General features: G+C 31.6%; 1 protein-coding gene across 3 annotated transcripts in view; it reads left to right on the top strand.

The window, feature by feature from the left end:
- Nucleotides 1-19,383, top strand: part of LOC149081711 (uncharacterized) — a 472,262-nt gene that overhangs the window by 303,434 nt on the left and 149,445 nt on the right. Inside the window, exon 3 of one of the 3 annotated variants that reach the window (XM_089237127.1) lies at nucleotides 14,774-14,899. The exons of the other annotated variants lie outside the window; for them this stretch is intronic. The gene's annotated coding sequence lies outside the window, so the exon portion shown is untranslated. The remainder of the gene's footprint in view (nucleotides 1-14,773; nucleotides 14,900-19,383) is intronic. 3 annotated transcript variants of the gene reach the window in all.

Genomic DNA, 19,383 nt, shown 5'->3' with positions numbered 1-19,383 from the left:
GTCTAATTAACTGAAATACAATAATTTTTTCTCCCAACGGTGTACTTCTCAGTACAGAAAAGTATCAGAGAGGCAAGAAAAGGAAACGACAAGGTATCGAACCTTGGGCTATTAATCGGTATGCAATATATCTATAACAAAAAAAAATGATAATAAATGAAGGCAAAAAAACAGCCTATCCCCGTCCCCCATAATTATTACGATCCTCATAATTGCCCCCAATACAAAATTGTCAGCAATGGAGAGACTCGCTCACTCACAAAGGTGACCGGCGGTGGCCCATCGGAAGTACAATCTGCTAGGAAAAAAAATACTTTCAATGGAATGTACACACATTACATAATATACATCTCTCTTCTTCTTCATCTTTACATATTTACCCCGAAGGCGTCGTCTCCCTTGTTCTTACCACCGTCATCATAACACAAAGTATTTTATCTCAGAGACACATCGGGGGCACAGACACCGAAGAAGAACAAAAAAAAAATGAATAAGGGGGTCCCCGAGGGGTCCCAAAAAAAAAACAGATTATCTTTCCTTTAATGACTCTTTGGGATAGTTCCATTTATTATTTTTTTTACATGTTTTAAGTTCGGCAATATTTTTTTTTATACATATACATTGTAACCTCGCTTATACGTCGCTCAGTAATACGACTTTCACACTTACACGACGCCTGGCTTCGGTCGCAATTGGTTCCTATGCATTTCAAAGTTAGAAAAATTCATTTATTCGACGCAAAACCTCAATTATTCGACATTTTTACTTCGAGTCGAAGTAAAAATGTCGAACTTGAAGTCTTTTAAAAAAATCGTCATTTGTATACATCAAATGCACGCAGTTTCTGTAGACCCGCACTCCCATACTCAACCCGCGGGAAAAATGTGGCCATTGGAGTCATCTGACCTGTCCCGTGATCTCAAACCTAATTGTGTATGGACTAAACATCACATTTCCAGATCGCTTTAGTGACTCGCAGAACATTCCCAGATGACTTACGGGACCCATGATATGTTTGCAGATCATCAAATTATCCGTGGCACAGTTCCAGATCACTTAAGTGGCCCACAAAAAAATTATAGATCACTTAAACGACATGCGGTGTAGTTTCGCTTCACTTAAGCAGCCCTCAGGACGTTCCCAGATAACTTAAGTGACCTGAGGAATATTTACATATCACTGAAGTGGTCCTCGGCAGATCTACGAATCACTCAAGTGACATGCGGTGATGTTCCAGATTATTTATGTGGCCCGTGACACATTTTCAAACCAATAAAGTGACCCGCACTCTTCTAAAGGTTGAGCACTTTTGTTGTAGACCGTGAAAACGCGTTGCTGAAATAGCTCTTACATAATGTCACTGCAAAAGCCATACAATATTTGAGTGATTACTGACATATACGAAAATATGCATTTAGCTGGATGATGACCATTTACAGTGGGCACTTGAATGATTAGTTTATTACTTGTTTTGTTTCTAAGAATACACAGACGTAGCAAGCCCCAAAGAAACTGGTTTTATGCGTTTTGACGGCCATATGTCTTTTTAGAATTTTTATTCTCAATGTTTTCGGCGTTATCTTCAGAGGTTGTGAAAGTCCATTGTAAGCGTTTGGAGGGTACAGGTCGTCCAATAAGAAACGTATACGGTACTCACACAGACATGCACAGTAAGTTCTTTCGATTATTTCAAGTGGAATTATTTTTCGTTGTGATGCTTTGCTTGTTGGCTAAGTCAAATCTGCCATTTCTAATGTCGAGAAAACAAGAGGCGCTTATCTCTGAAAGTTAAACTGGAAATTTTGAAAAAATTTGGCAAGAAATTTAAATTAATGACAAAATTTGATCTTGCATAACAATTGAATATCCCCGTGTCAACTGTGAAAACGATTTTAAAGCAAAGAAATAACATCAAAAACCAAGGTGCTGGTTTCAGATCATCTGCATCCAAAAAGATGAGAATGCAAGATGAGAAATTTTTTGGAGCAAAAATTGTGTTCTGCTAATTTTATTTACCTAAGCCAGGGGTCTTCAACGCTTGGCCCACCCGCCCACCACATCTGGACCCTTTTGGCTTTGTCATGGCCCACCGATCATTTTCAGAAAAAATGGTTGAAAACATTGAAAAAATTGAAATTCAGAATTTTTGAAATAAGTAATTTTAGTATTAGTGAAGAAAATAAATTATAAATCAACGACAGAAGTAATGTCGTAATTTGTGAAAGAAATTATTTCACAATTAATAAATGGATAAGCAATTATTTCAGAATTAATAAAATAGATAAGCTGTTACTTCAGAATTAATAAAATGGATAATTGTATAATTATTGAAAGAAATTACTTTGACTTAGTGTATTGAGAAGGGAAAACAATTTCATAATTACCGAAATAAGTATAATTACAGAATAATTTAAAGTGATCAGTTAATCGGAAAAACATTGATTTCAGGTCAAATCGAAATTGATAATTAATAAAAAAAAATTACTTCAGAATAAATAAAATCCTTGAATTATTTTTGCCCATGTTTCACTCGGGGCCCCATTGGCCCTTTCTATCAAGATATCACTGTAAATTACATGAGAATCTATTGTGCTAATCTTGGGGGGTTATTGCATCTTACAATCATAAATACCTCAGTGTAAGATGAGTAAGTGGCCCCACGTGCTTCGTGGGAAATTTCAATTCGGCCTTCGGTGTTTGAAAGGTTGAAATTGTTCCTGCTCTAAGCGATTTGAAATTTTCCAATTTGATAATTTTAAAATTAAATTTTTTTTATCCTCAAGTACGATTTGAAATGGTTTTTTTTTTTAATTACACAGTTGGGCGTGCAATTTTCTACATTGAATTTCAAAATATTCTGAATGTCTGTTGGAGGAGGAGTTGTTTTTTTCGAAGTCTCAGTCATGAGTCTTATACGCATTTATATGACGTTTTGACCCGGCCTCGTGGACGTCGTATAAACGAGGTTCCACTACCTGCCTCGGAGGTTAGTAGAAGAATAATGAAAGAATAATAAGAATAGTAGCTTCTTCTTGTTGTTCTTTTTTTTTTCCATGTGGACTGACGCCCTTTATTAAAATAATAATTATCCTAGTACGTACTTCATCGCCGGCCCTGTATGCGTATAAGGGGTTCATCTTTTAAACATATTTACGGCTGTATGCCGGCCGGACCGAGATCAAATACAAGAGAACTACTGTCTTCTTTCGAGAGGTTTGAAAAAAAAAAGAGCGTATGTTATGTATATATATACGCTCATGGCCGTACGCGACGAGCATATTAATCGTACTTTTTATAGGCTCACGTATTACCTGTAATGGAAAAGAATTTCCCAAACGGTAGCAGATGTTCTGACATTTGGGGTCGGGGGTCCGTGTTGAAAAGAGAAGAGAAAAATCACCTTTTTAAAAAAAAAATGATGAAAACAAGATCGAGGACCGGAGAACCCCTTGTATATATAATATAATATTTTATTTTATTGGCTCTATGATAATAAGAAGAAAATCTTTCTTCAAGACGCTTTTGTGTCTGGCGTTACATATTTTTGGGTGTGGCGTATTTTTCGAACTGCTACTGCGCCAACATGATGTTTGTTTTTCGTGTGTTTTTTAGTTTTTGTTAACGCACCTTGGTGGGTATTTTTTTTTTTTAAATAGTAATTTAATATGCATGATATATATCCATGATTTTTTTTTATAAATGGATTAAATGGGTGAAGTTATTTGAATTTTTTTTTTTTTGTTTGTTTGTTTTTTAAAGTTGGAATTTGTCTATTGGGTTTTTAGGAACTTGTTTAAGAATGATCGATTATTTATCAATATTGGATGATGTTATTTAGGGAGAGAGCGAAATATAAATAGATAATAATCGATGGCATTGAGAATGTCAAGTTGATAGCTAGATGTTTATCGTTTGATGTTTTTTGGTGTTTGAGTTTCTTGACTACAGGTAGTGTACATTTTTTTTGTTTGGTATTTAGTTTAGGGTGCTTCTGTGATTAGATTATTTTTTATGAGTAATTAATGATGTAATCAGTTTTTAATGAGTATTTTTGGCTGGATAAAATTCTCAATAGTTTAAATGCTAATTGTATTTTAATTTTTCAGTTTAGATGTTTATCTATATGAAGGGATTAATCTCAGGTAAATGTTTTTAATAATGTCTATATATATATAATTTCCTAGATATTATGTAAATTATCCTATGCTTTTAATTAAAATGCCATAAAAATTGCTATTACATTGTGGAATTTTTTTTTCCCCTAACAATAGTTTTTTCAAAGGAAACGTCTAAGTAATGATTAATAAAAAAAACTGTTTTCAGTAATTTTTTTTAAGATTTCTAACAATTTATTTTCGGCAATGATTTTTAGTGACTGCTCCTCAACAATGATTTTTAGCAGTTGAATTTAAAAAATATTTATCGCAGATTTCTAGCAAATATTTCTGAACAATAATTTTCGGCAAGGGTACGTTTTTAAAGAATGATTTTCGGCAAGAGGAGTTTTTTCAACGATGGATTTCAAAAATAGTTCATTTTTCCACAGTGATTTTTGGTTCAATGATGTATTTTTTAACAATTATTTTGAGGCAATGGTATATTTTCAACAATTACTATCAAAAAGGGTGTATCGAAAAAAAGGTGTCAACAATAAATAATAAAAGGGGAGAATTTTTCACCGATAACAGTTAAAAATGATGCATTTTAAATAATGGTTCTTCGGAATAACAAGATGTCATTTTCCAACAATATTTTCTTCATTGCCTCCCAATGATGATTTTTACAGATTTTTAAACTATAATTTCAAAAAGAAATTGATTTTGCGCTAGGATTTTATCAAACAAAATTAATAGGCTGCTAATATATCCATAATTATTTTTAAAATTAATTAAAGTAGGGAAGTGATTTGAATTTTTTTAAGTTGGAATTTGTCTATTGGGTTTTTAGAAACTTGTTTAAGAATGATCGATTATTTATCAATATTGGATGATGTTATTTAGGGAGTGAGAGAAATATAAATCGATAATAATCAATGACATTGCGAATGTCAAGTTTAAAGCTAGATGTTTATCGTTTGAAGTTTTTTTGGTGTTTGGGTTTCCTTTCCAAGTGTCATTTTTTGTTTTTGGGTGCTTCTGTGGTTAGATTATTTTATGGGTAATTATATAACGGACGTAATCAGTTTTTATGATTATTGTTGGCTAGATATATTTATCAATAATTTAAATGTTAATTTTATTTATTTATTTGTTAAAATGCTTTTTCATATGCTGCAATTCGACAGGAAAATGACTGAAAAATCTCAAAATTTTTTGATCTATATTTTTATAACGTCTCCACATTGTTAGTGAAAATGCCGTTTTTCAACAATGACTTTTCGAAGAATATGTCTAAGAAATGAGTAATACAAATTATTTTGAGAAATTTTTTTGCAAGAAAGATTGTTAATATTTGGTTTCCAACAATAATTTTAGTGGTTGCTCCTCGGCAATGATTTTGAGCAGTTACCTTTGACCCTCTGGCCCGGTGTATATTTGAGTATACAGGTCAAATTACATCGTCAAAATACGTACTCACATTTTACAGATTTCTTTCTTCAATTTTTTTTATTGAAGAGAACAAAACAATATTCCAGAACAAAATATAGCTGTATAATTACAATATATTTGTATCTAGAAAGAGTTGATTCCTTTTGTTGATGTCAGTTTTTGAGAGCTGCTGAAATTACGCGTTCAGAGATTTATAAAATCGAAACAAATTGAGGAAATTAAAAATATTCAAATATTCAAATTTGCTAAGCAAGATTTTATCTATTTCTCGATAACAGTAAAATAAAGTAAAACTATATTATTTCCTTAGTTGGCCATTATGACTAATTTAGAAAATCCATTCTAATTAATTAAATTGTTGTAAGTTCCAATTGTTTCCAATTAGTTATATTGTTTTAATTGACAAAATACGCTAATAGTGTCCATTCATTTACATCCGTGTTTGTAAAAAAAATATTTTAATACTACTTCACATGGGGGTGAAGGATTGAACAATGATTTTACAATGAAATTTATTTTTTTCACCAATAGTTTTTAGCAATTGTTTTTGTAAAAATTGATTTCTGTACATTTTTTTTTTCAACCATAATTTTTCAGCAAGAGTGTAGTTTTCTCCAGTAATTTCCGGTTCAATGGTGTAGTTTCAACAAAGATTTCTGGCAAGGGTGTAATTTTCAGAAATGGTTTTGGAACCATTATTGTTGACTGAATGTCCAATATTTTTACTGACTGCTTTGCAATGATCATTTTTAGTGATTACATTGCAATAATCATTTTTAGTGATTTCTTTGCAATAATCATTTTTAGTGATATCTTTTCAACAATAATTTTTTTTAAATTTAATTTCAGCAATGAATTAAGAAAAAATTAATTTTCAACAGTTGCTTCTCGACTCAATTTGTTTGGTATTTTAGAAAGTATACCTTTTAAAGTCATTTCAGTTCAAAATACGGTTATATAAGTACAATATTTTTCTACCTAGAAAGAGTTCATTTCTCTCGTTGATGTAATTTAAATTTTACGTTTGTTCAGAGAAATTTAAAATTGCACCAAATTGATGGAATCGGAAATAAAATTTAAGTTAACAACTACAGTCGATACAGGTACGCTCCCACTTATAACGTTTCCCCGCTTAGTACGACATATTTTCAGGGTCTCACTTCTAAGTGATTCTCATTAAGATATTAAAACGTTTTCTCGCTTACAACGTTTTTTCATGGCAATTTTTTGAAAAACATTATAAGCGGGATCCACTGTATTCAACTTTGCTAAGCAAGATTTTATCTGTTTACAGGTAACATTAAAATCAAGGCAAACTGCATATTTTATCCTTAATTTACCATTTTTGGTGATCAAAAAACCCACTCTAATTAATCAAATTGCTGTGTTTATGTATTTTCTTCAATTAAAAAATATGCTAATAGCACACTCATTTACATCCGTTTTTGTGGAAACAAATTTTCAATATGTTTTTATGGAGAATTGAACCATAGAGGGTTAATTTTACAAGAACCCCCCCCCCCCGCTTTTTTTTAATGGATTTTACACCAGTTTAGCTCTCTTCTATCTTGGCGAGAAGGCATTTTAAGATAGGCAACGTATCCTGAAGACGAAAGATAATTCATTTGATTGATATTCGGATTCAAGAAGCCACGTTGATATCGATTAAAAACAATCATTCCGTATCAAAACACGCGTCAGTAGAGAGGAGGAAAAAGGGCAAAAAATAAATGGTCTATTGGTTTTCATTACACATAAAGGGTTTCTCGTTCGTCTCTAAAATGGTGATCGGCGCACCCTCGATGTGCCCGAAGCCACGTTAAAAACCCCAATTTTGATTTGATTTTTTTTTTTTCCTTGTTCAATATAGATATACCCACAAGGCCTCGATCCATAAACTCTTGGGTGGGGGTTAAAAAGTACGTAATTGACTGATAATATTGCCCTTGATAGCACGTGTAATTCGGATATTGCGTTTCCATCATCGCCCTAAAACCAGCATTTAGTGGACCCTGGAGCATCGACGAGTGGGCGACTATATACAGTACTGTATGGTTTAAAAAAAATGGCTTGTTAGAACAAACCACTCGTTAGATGACAAAGAGAATTTTTCAACGCCATCGATTTTCTTAAAAAACATCATCCCACGTATATTTACTGACTATAAAGCGCGCGCCATTTTATGCGCTTTCTTTACTCTTTCCTTTTGAACTATTTCCTTTGTTTTCTGATAATAAAATATATTAAGACATTAGCTTTCCTTGTGTTTTAATTTATCCTGTTCGTATAATAAACGGCGATAACGAATACACAAACACACGCACACACGCAAAAAAAATGGCCTTTTGTTACGACATTGTCGTCATTCACAGGAAGTGTCTAGACGTTTTTGACCAATATGTCGGAAGGCGTTTTTATTATTTTATTATTATTATGACGAACTGGACTTTTCGTCGCCGTGAAAACACTAATGAATAGTGAATGTGTTGGAAATAGAACAATAAGGAAGTGTCAAACACTCGTATGAATGTTATCACCGGGTATACAGTCAAACTCGGTTATAATGACACCTCGGCTATAACGATAATCAGTCGTCTGAACCCCATGAAGAATTATGTGTTATGAAACTTGCTCATCTCCTCTTCACTCCGGAATGTGTACGTCATTTTTAACGGTTCTAAATGGTTTTTAATGATTCTAACGAGGTCAAATGATCCTAGTAAAGATATCGACCCTGTTTTATCAATTATTTTTTTTCTTTTTGAAGGGCATTTTGACATGTAATGATTTGTAAATAATAATAATTAAACAGAAATCAATCAAAATATATTTTTTTAATAGTTCAATTTTGGCTCAGATGTTAAGATTATATGCATTTAAATTTGTGCTGAGCTAAATTACTGTATTTTGCCTGGTAAATTGATACGCTTGCCTAAACCATATAGTCATATAACCTTATATAATGGGCAAAACCTTAATAATGGTTATAAACCTTATAAAGTCGACGTTCGTTATAACTACCCCACGTTATAGCGACTATTCCATTACAATGGCCGGTAGCATAAGTCCCAAACGTTTTCATAGAACGACTATCATATATGGTTTACTTTCGATATAACGACCCTCTCAATATAACGTCCGTTTTCGACGGGATGAGGGGTGGGGGGGGGGTCGTTATATATAGAGCATCGTTTGTAGAATGTCCGAATCAAGGGGTTTCATACCTTTTAACATCGGCTAAATGCCTTAAAACGATGCTGATGCAACTAATGGAAATATAAAAAATATTATTAACCATGAATATTTCAAATTTGTTATACATATTTTGGATTTTATATGCAATCCAACCCAATGAGCTATACATATCTCTAATACCTCTGTTTTTGCAAATTTTCAAACAGTATCAAGGGATGGTATTTTTTCGGCCAGAAATATACTGAGAAATGGAATTTCCTGGATGTTATGCCGAAACTAATTAAAATATTAGTTTCGGCATAACGTCCAGAAAATTCTATTTCTTAGTATTTCAAACAGTATAATGAAAATAGATTGTTAACATTGTGCACATAATAAAGTAGCATGACATTAATGCAATTGAACAAAAAGTGATTGAAAATAAAGACAACTCTATAGTTTAGCGGTCTGATCCAGAATAGATCATAGAATGAGACGAAATATTTAAATTTCATTGACTCAATCTCTCAAAATTAAATTCAAAATTCAGAATTTAAAAAGTATGAAAAATCAAAAATATTTTTTCTTTTATATAAATCTTTTATGTAAATCAAGTGTTTATGAAGGAATCTAAATATTTTGCCTCATTTAATGAGCGAAACTGTTCTCTGTATTTTAACGTCGACGAATACGCAACACCTTCGGGTATAACGGCACATTTTTCGTCGTTTTGATTCCGTTTTTATTTCGTTTTTCCCAAAAAATTCACTGAATGAACACTCATCACATTGAGGAAATGTTTGTCTGTTGTTCTATTGACACTAAACGTTAAAAAACTAACATTCATTAAATGTGTAACGTTTTCAACTTTCTTATCGTCCCTATCCATATACGGGAACTTCGCGCATTTTGTACTTCTTTTAAAATAAAAATGTCCCGTTTTTTCAACACAACTTACTATTATTCGTAATCCCTACTAGAATCCTGGAATCGCAAAATATGACAGTTTGCATAATTGCGTTTTGATGAAAAGACTATAAATATTCATCTGATATATTTGCCATTCTTTTCAATTCTTTTTCTGTGAAATACATATTGAATCACCGCAGACTTATTGTAGCACAAGTATTTCTCGCCAAATGCTGTTTGGGAGAAATATTTGGCAATTTCTCTGCTAATCGGAAACATGTTTGGGAAGAATCGGCGATGACCTGTATTAATTATCCCAGTATCCCGTATTTCTATGGTTCAAGAATGGTCACTTCAATTGAAATGAAATAACAATTTCATGTCCGACATTTGATTTCCTCTGATTGTGCTTTCGTCATAGAAAAAGGTTTTCAAAATGACAATCTCGGTTATAACGACAAAATTTCGTGTGAAGTCTAGAAAGTCTAGGTGTCGGTAGAACCGAGTTTGACTACATTCATAACCTGTTATAAAGAGAAAACTAACTTTTTCTGGTACTTTGAAATTTTAGTGAGCATGGATAATCGATTTTTTACAGCTCTTACTGGTGTTTTTGATACTTCTTGAAGGGTATTTACTATATACAGTATTCTTGACGTCTTATCAATTTTAAAGAGAACCTTTTTCCTATTATTTTCAAAATGTCATACAATGCAACGGAAAGGTTAACAATTTATGTTGCGTATTTTTCCCTGATCATGATTTTTGACGGTTTCTTTGTTTATTTCGATTCCTGATTTTGTTGTGGCTTTTAATTGTTTCCATTGTTGATCCGACATTACTATTATTCGAGATGCTTTTTTTGAATGGTTTTCATCTTTTTCTTCAATTTGAATCTTCCTTTCCCTGTCGAGGAAAGTGTCAAGTTTTTTCGCACCTTTTTGTTCGGCTGAGTTTCCGCAATTGATGAAGTTGCTTTTGTGAGAGTTATTATAAGAAGATAAAAACTGTTTTGAGATTGATTAAAGATCTAATCGATTTAATCAGAATGCGTGTTGCTAGGAGAAACAACACAAGTAACTTTTATTGCATGATAGCAGGGCCGGAGCTAGAGAGTGGCAACTGCCCCGAGCGGAAAAATTTAGGGTAGGATGACAAATTTAAGGCCGGAACATCATTACAAAATAGTCAAAGTTCACAGTGTGATGGACTAAATCATGTCCACTCCACCCCCAACACAAATCCTGGTTATAACCAGAAAAAAAAAATTCTTTATGTTCAAAAAGTGTGTGTAAGTTGTTCAAATGTCGATTTGGTGTGGTTTGTTTCCATATCTAAGTGACTATTTATCTCCGCTTCAGGTCTCAAATGGTTTTTCTGTCTTATATAATAATTTAAGTAATTTCCCAAACAGGGGGAATAACTTAGATGAGATGTATAATCAAGTTGAGGAACTTTGGAATGGAGAAGATCGAAATAATCCTCAAATTTATCCCCACAAAATTATTACAATATTTAACAAAGCATCATCAAGTGCTTGAAAGGATCGAAAATTATCGAAATGCCCTATGTGCAACACTTAAAAATCTTTGGATTTTGAATGTATGAGTGCGTCTCTCATACTTTTTTAACGTTTTCAAAAGTCCTCAAAAACAGTGCTTCTAAGAAAAATAGCATTAAAAATATTATTTAACTATTGTTTTCTTTAAAATTTGGTACACATATATTCGATTAAATATGCTATGCCAAGCTTATATAATGCTCTACATTGATTGAATCAATGAAATTTCAATATTGCGGCTTATTCGATTATCTCAATAGTTTTCTTCATTTTCAATCAATTTTTATTCAAATACATTCATGTCATGCTACTTTATTAAGTTCGCAATACGGTTAACAATCCGTTTACTTTGAAATTAATCTTAACAATTCTGAAAATTACTGTCAGTATTTCTGCAATTATTGCTTGAAGAGTAATTCTGTAACTATTTTTTTCATTAATTATAGATTTCCATAAATTATGAAATTATTTTTTTCAATAATTATAATTTTTTGTCCTTCATTAAGGTGTTTTTTCAGTATTTATTTAAATTCTGAGACTATATATGTATACCTTTTGGATGTTAAATTTGGCTTCTCGAAATATGGCTCCTCTTTACAACGATCCTTTTAAAATTTGTGAAATGCACAGCCTAAATGATTGATTCTGGAAAGTATCTCACAGTTCTACAGTTCATACAGATTTCAGTGACCAGAGCTGTTTAACGATATTTTTTTTGGAATTCATTCGTTTTTCTATGTAAAGGAGCTATTTTCAAAATATGGCCAGTGGGCCACAGAAAAACGCTTGAAGGGTGGCCATGGGTGTAAGACCTCTGGTGTAGATTATGTTTCGATAAATTGAAAAAAAAAAACTCACATTTGGCGCTGTAAAACGGAAAATTCTACATAACACATAAAATGCAACACAAACCGTATATAATTATTGTTTGTGACGATTCCCGTTACATAAAATCACCATAATTTCAACATGAGCACCCTTTTACCCGTTTAGATGTAGCCCAAGCTAAAAAGGATGCTCATATTGAAATGTGATAGTTTTATGTAACGCATATTGTCATAAGCATTAATTATGCACTGTTGGTGTTGAATTTCATTTGTTATAAAGTTTTTCGTTTCACAGTGCCACCTGTGAATGAAATTCCGACCTTATTCTCAATTTATAAAAAAAACCCGGTCATGATAATCGTTTTAGTACATATCGCACTTTTTTGTGCCAATTGGATTGTTGACAAAATTGATTCAGTTGATTTGTTAATAATTTTTAAAATGTATCCAGGACTTCTCGTCCACCCTGTATTTATTAAAATTCATCAGCTCTACAAAAATAAGTTCACAAAATGAACTACACCAAGAAGTTAAATGGCATATTTTTTTAAGAATCTACTTCCGCTTGTATTATTTAAATACAATTAAAAAATCAAATTATGAATGATCATGAAGTTTTAGACATATTTTAAATTAGCTCATTTGAATATGAAATTGCTCATTGAACACTCATAGAATTTTCTTTTCAATACATTGCGCTAGTTCAATGCCTTACATTAACCAATTAACATGCGTTTTGAAGCTGATAACGGTATAGAATAAGAGTGGGGAAAAAAATAAATGAATAAATAATAATTTTCATGTAATCGGTAATTTTCTTCCCTCCCGATATCATAGCATTAATTGACCGAAAAAAAAATCCGATATAATTTTTTTCCTTCTTTCTCGTGTTCGATTTCGCGATTTTTCATGCACTTGCAGCTAATTTAACAAGTTGTCACCTCCGCGTATTCATCAATCATTAATTGGGTGTAATAGTGTAATTAGTGGAAGCGGTTAGAAAAGCGTTGGTATCGATCGATATTCAACATTTAGGAGGGAGAGAAAAGAAATGTCCTCCAGAGATGAATATGGGCGGAGTTACTTTCAATAAACATTCTTGTTTTAACCCTTTCGGAAAATGGCTTCCTCTCTCTCTCTCTCTCTCTCCCTCTTTCTTCTTCCAATTATTTAACACATTTAAATTTAATTCAATGTTATCCGGATCGAATTTGTCATCATCATTTTGATTTTAGACGTTTTTTAAATTTTTCTATGACCAAAAATCACCATGATTGTAATCTGTGTGTGAATCAGAGTTTTCAAAAACCTAGGAAAATTTCGGGGTAAGTTAAATCTTCCATGGACTTGGGCTTCCAAACTTGGGCCCCGAGCTTTTACCGCTTCTCTGGATCTTTTGTCACCCCCTTTGGGAGACCGATTTAAATTATCGATTGAAACTCATTAATTGAGAAAATTAAAACATTAGGTCAAATTTCATGTTGAAAAAATATAAAGTATTAATTTTACCCTATATGATCTATAGTTCATATTTAAATATACATAGCAAATAACATTGTCAAAAACCCCTTTACCGATTTCTACTCTCGACTTTATTAAAATTTTAGAAGATATATTTATTTGTTATTTCAGAGTACAAAATACGACTATACAGGATGCATAGGTAACAGTGCGCATGACATTTTACAGGCGAACCGTTGAGCCTAGAGGCATAGTTCCAATTAGAAAAAGTATCCAAATAATATGAAGGCCTCAGATACGTCATTCATGTCACATGCGGTTGTATAGTTATTAAAATAAAAAATTATCTTTTCATACGTACACTCTGTGCCCAAAAACCCAATTAGCAAGTTTTTGTCCTGTCTTTCTTGGTGACAAGGAAAAAAATCCATTTTTCATTTCATTTTAGGGAATTAATTCTGGAATTCGTTAAAAATGAATTTAATCATTTTTAATGAATTCCAGAATTACTGAAAGAAATAATTTCAGGAATTAGTAGAAGAAATAATTTCGGGAATTAGTAGAAGAAATAATTTCAGGAATTAGTAGAAGAAATAATTTCAGGAATTAGTAGAAGAAATAACTTCAGAAGTGATAGAAGTCTTCAATAATTTTGGGCCCTATTCAATTTGGTGGAGCCCATCCCCCCAAAGCACTACTTTGCATTACATCAAATCCTTGAGAGATTCTGGATATCATCTAACAAATTAAATACCGAAATATGAGTTGGTGGCCCTTGGGCTTCTTGAAAAGTTTCCACAATGATAGAAACAGGGATCTTCATTGATCCCCACGATACTCACGAGCAACAGGTTGAACATACTTGATTTCCAATAATAAACATAATCACATATCAACCACTGAAAATTTTATAAAAAATCGAAAATTTCACTTACTTACGGATAATAATATTTCCCATCAATGTATATCAACACCAATCCCGGAATAAACCTTCCATACGAAAACTTTCAAGCATGTAAAGTCTTCGGGATGGAAAAACTTCCGTGGACATAAAGACGAACTTCTAAAAAAAAAATGTTATATCCATCACACATTTTTTAATTATAATTTTCTCTCTTTCTCAATCCTTTTTTGATATTATTTTCTTCCATGAGAAACAAGTCAGTTCGGGTCATTTACCTCTCTTACTAAAATATTGCATTATATATACCATACACACACCACATTTCAATCTCACCCCTTCTTTAGTACCTGAATTTTTTTTATTTTATTTATTTTTTTTAATATTTTAGGGTTGAAGGAATGGACTTTTTACCATTCGTCGTTCACATTTAGACTTATCATGTTTCATTCCACAACCCGTTCCCAACAACTTCCGGCGTTTTTTGGCATTTCCTGAGTCAAGGCAAGAAAAGAAGGTGAATTACACTCCTTTTCTCTTTTTCTTATAAGAAAAAAAAATTAAGAGACTTTAAGGAAAACCCTTTGGTACCCCCCTTAGACCTTTTTTTTTTGCCATCTCTGTGTCTTAAATGTGTATGTCATGGTGGGATCATGGAGTCATTCCCTCTTTCGAAGGAGTTCAACCCTGTTCCCCCGGAATTTGTCTTGGTGTGGGAGTTTTGAGAAGACATAAGGGTTTTTCTGTTGGAAAAAAAAAAGGTTTTTCAAGCTTGTGTATGGGTGACTTCTCCATTCATTTGCTGTTAGTCTTGTGTAGTCTGTTACCGAGATATGACCTCATACAACCCCAGCATCCCTCGCTAACCCTCAAGAGTATCATGACAGCTCCTCATCTTCATCCCTTCTTCTCCCGGTTCAGTCTTCTTTTCTTGACAAAAAAAAAAAATCTGTGATAATTATTATATTATTTTTTATTATTATTTTTGTCTTTTCTCATCCCCGTCATCTTCCCATGTTTGTTGGTGGGATAAAGTTCAAAGTTTTGGTTCAGTGTGAAAATGTGATGAAGGTTCCAGGCACCAACATTATGAGCCTGTGCTGTTATGGATATGTCATCAGTCACGTAAAATTATTATTTTTTTTACTTTTTTCTTCATGGTGATATTTAGTACGGTTTTCACTTGACAGGATTACAGTTCAGTTTTATTACCATTGTTATTGTACTTGGCTTGTACATCTTCTTTCTCGACTGGTTGGTTAAGATGAAAATTTTCTGTGACTTCTATTTGGCTTCTTGTAAGAAGGATTCGGAAATTATGAGAATATTGATCTGAATCATGTCGGAGATGTGTAGATAATGATGTTAAAACCTTCCGATATATATTATTTTGCCTACTGGTTTATGGATATTTCACCACATATTAATTCCCCCTGTGAATGTGCGATATTATTGAAATTGTGAAAAAATATATAGGAGTTATTTCACTGATCCGTTACTGGTGTTATGTGAGTACACTATTTATTTTTCGAAAATTTTGATTGTCTAATTGTATTTGTTTTAACCCATTCCGCGGCACGGTAGAAATCACTAAAAACCTTTGAAATGCCATATCTTTTTCAATGAAGTAAACTTCCCTCTGATTTTCAGCAGGTAAGGGTTATAGGGAAAAGTGTTGAATTGAGAAATCAACTTTATAAAATATATGGGCTTGCCCAATACTAAAGTAAAAGACTTTTCAGAGAGCGTGACATCTCGTCCGCTTAAAAGGGTAAAATAATCAAACTCAATAATTGTTGACCTCAAAAAAAGACTAAAATATTTTTTCCTGTATCGGATATGGTAATAAATGTTGAGCTATTTAAACCTGAAGAACATGTTTTCATAGGTCCCCGAGAATGTGAAGCGCTGGGATGCCTACCTAGTTGAAAAGCATGCCTTATATTAATATCAAAACATATAAAAAAAAGCATTGTCTTAAAAAATATTCAAAGAAGAATTTTTGTCTTAGAAAAACTCAAGAAATTTTATTTTAAAAAAAGAAAAAATTTTCAAGAAAAAATTGCTTTAAAAACTAAAAATTACATGCTTTAAAATTAAAAATTGTTGTTTTAGAAACATTAAACTAATTTTTTTTTAAAACAGTCAAAAAAATTATTTTAAAAAACATTCAAGAAAAAATTTTCATCTTAAAAAACATTAAAGAAATCATTGTTGTCAGACGGTTCAGTGAAGAAAACATTGTTTACGACCAATATGATAAAAAGAAATCATTGTTTTCAGAAAATATTTATGATGTTTTGAACTCGTGCCAAGTTTTAGAAGAAAAATTAAAATTATGTTCCAATTTAATCATTTATTGAAGAAATTTGTGGAGATTTAAAAAAAAAACCTTTGCCTTCACCTTATTGGAAGTATGAATTTTAACGAAAACCAATTATATGTGCATGTAGATTAGTGTAATGAGGGTAAGTTGATTGATAGGTTTTTCTTCTTGAATTTAACTAAATAATGACGATAGCGTGCATGAGACTGAACTCGAAATTATATAAACTCGAAAAATTATGATTCAGAGTTCCCAGTGACCTGGAAAGACAGGGAAGATCAGTGAAAGTTAGGTAATAAAAATATTCAGCGAAAGCCAAGGAGAATAAAAAACAGTCAGCGAAAGAGAGAGAGAGTCAAGGAAAATGAAAAATATTTGATGAAAGTCAGGAAACGATTCTGTGAAGAGGGGAAACCCAAAACTACAAAAACATTTTGAGGGTTAGGATTTTGAATTATAGTCTGTTCGTCTAGATTGTTGATCAGGGAAAGTCACGGAAAAGACCAAGTAGATTTTACTGGAAACTTTGTTATTGTGTGAAAAATTTGCTCAGTTGATTATTTCATCATTGCAGAACAAACTCTTATAGCAATAAAAATATTTTATATATATTTATAGTCACGAAATATTTATGCAGTTATACATTTATTTAGTTTAAATTTTAGTTAATTATAGTTAAATATTTAGTTAAATTTAAAACACTCATTCTTCGCGATAATCTGAATCAACGGAAAACCGTGACCAATATGAATTGAATCGATTCCCAACTGATAGATAATTGAATGCAAACCTCGATTCAGTGGAAGTGATTCAACTGAATGGCATGTAAGGAATATAATCAAAACACCCGTATCTACATCATTTCAAAATGCATGAGCATAAGATGTCTGGTTCTATGGGTCAAGAAAATGTCGTGGAAAAATTCTTTCAATAATATGAAGCTGTAGAGAAAATTGATTACATGGATCCGATTTAATAAAAATACGATTAACCCACTTAATTCCCCCAATGTGTAAACATTAGAAAATATGTTTGAGTTAATATGAAGTTAGGTTATTAGGATAAGTTAATTTTGAATATTTTGGTGTAATTTTTTATTCATTTTAACAAAAAAAAATATTCTCTGTAAATATTTTTTATGTACTAAAAAATTGCCAATTAAATAATTAATAACATATTGAAAGGGAAATGAATTTACAAAAGAAATATTTATTTTAAATTTTTTTAAAGATCTATTTTGAAAAATATCGATTATTAAAACTAACCTCTCGAAACAGTGCACAAGAACTAATAATTTTCTCATAATAATAACGGTACACAAGAATGAGTTTTAAGTAAATTTCTATAACAAAAAGAAAAAAAAATTAAATTTTTTTTAATTTTCGGAATTTGAATATTTAATATATATATATATATATATATATATATATATATATATATATATATATATATTATGCTGAATCTCTCAACTATTTGTCGCATACATTTGTCCCTTAATCTTAACTACAACACAATTTGCTGCAACAATAGTTGTTCTTCAATAGCAGTTAGAGAATTTTTGCATGCTTCTCCTCTAGGGCAAGCTTACAGAGCCCCAGCTCAATATAACAATTATTATTTTAAACTATAAATTTACTGTAAAGAGAACGCGAGGCATTCTGTCTGAGCCTAGACACCTAGTTAAAAGAAGAGGGATCCTTAAACAATAGTTATTAATTCATAAAAACAATTATCTTTCTTTTAGAATTGTTACTGCAACAGTATGGGTAAATTCGAAGATAGTGTATTGAAAAAAAAAACCAATCCCTGAATCACAATATAATTAAATTAAAATAATTGATTCAATCAATATTTATAAAAAAAAACACAACAAAAACCTCATTAAATAAATAAATAAAAATGCGTGCACGGTTACAATAAATGTAATAAATCGGTTATTATGCATAATTACCAATCGTCTTGATGAGTTTGATAAACTTATCACTTTTATCGACGAATATGCATAACATACACACACAAGCGTCGTTAGTAAATTTGATAACTACTAAAAACGTTATCACTTTTACTGGTGATTATGCATAATAACCAGTAAAGTGTTGTTGGTAAATTTTATAAATACCTGTGCAAAACGGAACGTCAAGAGTCTGAAATAATATTCCGATTAATAAGACACATTTTCGTTTTATAACGGTGCAAATCAAAGCACTAATCATTGAACTGACTATATTTGAAAAAAATATAGTACGATTTACCATGTTCACCAACGACGCGACGCTTGGGTATTATGCATAATCACCGGTAAGAGTGATAAATTCAGGAGAAATTCATCAAACTTACCAAAATGCTTGGTAAGTATACATAATAATCAGAAACTATGTAAAACAACAGCATTTATCACATTTACCGTAACATATATAAATTATATTAAACATTTATCTCTAAATTTATATTAAATATATTCTATAACGTCCAATTCTCTGGAATTTATTTATTCTCTCTATTTATATAATCGTCTTATAGAAGAAGTTCAATATTTCAAACATGACAGTATTTTGAGACAAGATATTCAATTCAAGAATCAAGACTGAATGACCATGAAGATTCTATTTAACCGATGTTATAAAATAAAAAATATATATATAGTAATAATAATAATAATCTTTTTCCCATCCGAC

This window comes from Pholcus phalangioides, unplaced genomic scaffold, assembly GCF_987345545.1.
Source record: "Pholcus phalangioides strain wild (caught in Gottingen) unplaced genomic scaffold, Ppha-v1.0 ptg000009l_1, whole genome shotgun sequence".
NCBI lineage: Eukaryota > Metazoa > Arthropoda > Arachnida > Araneae > Pholcidae > Pholcus > Pholcus phalangioides.
Note: the sequence above shows the minus strand (reverse complement) of the source record. Positions and strands in the feature narration are given on the sequence as shown.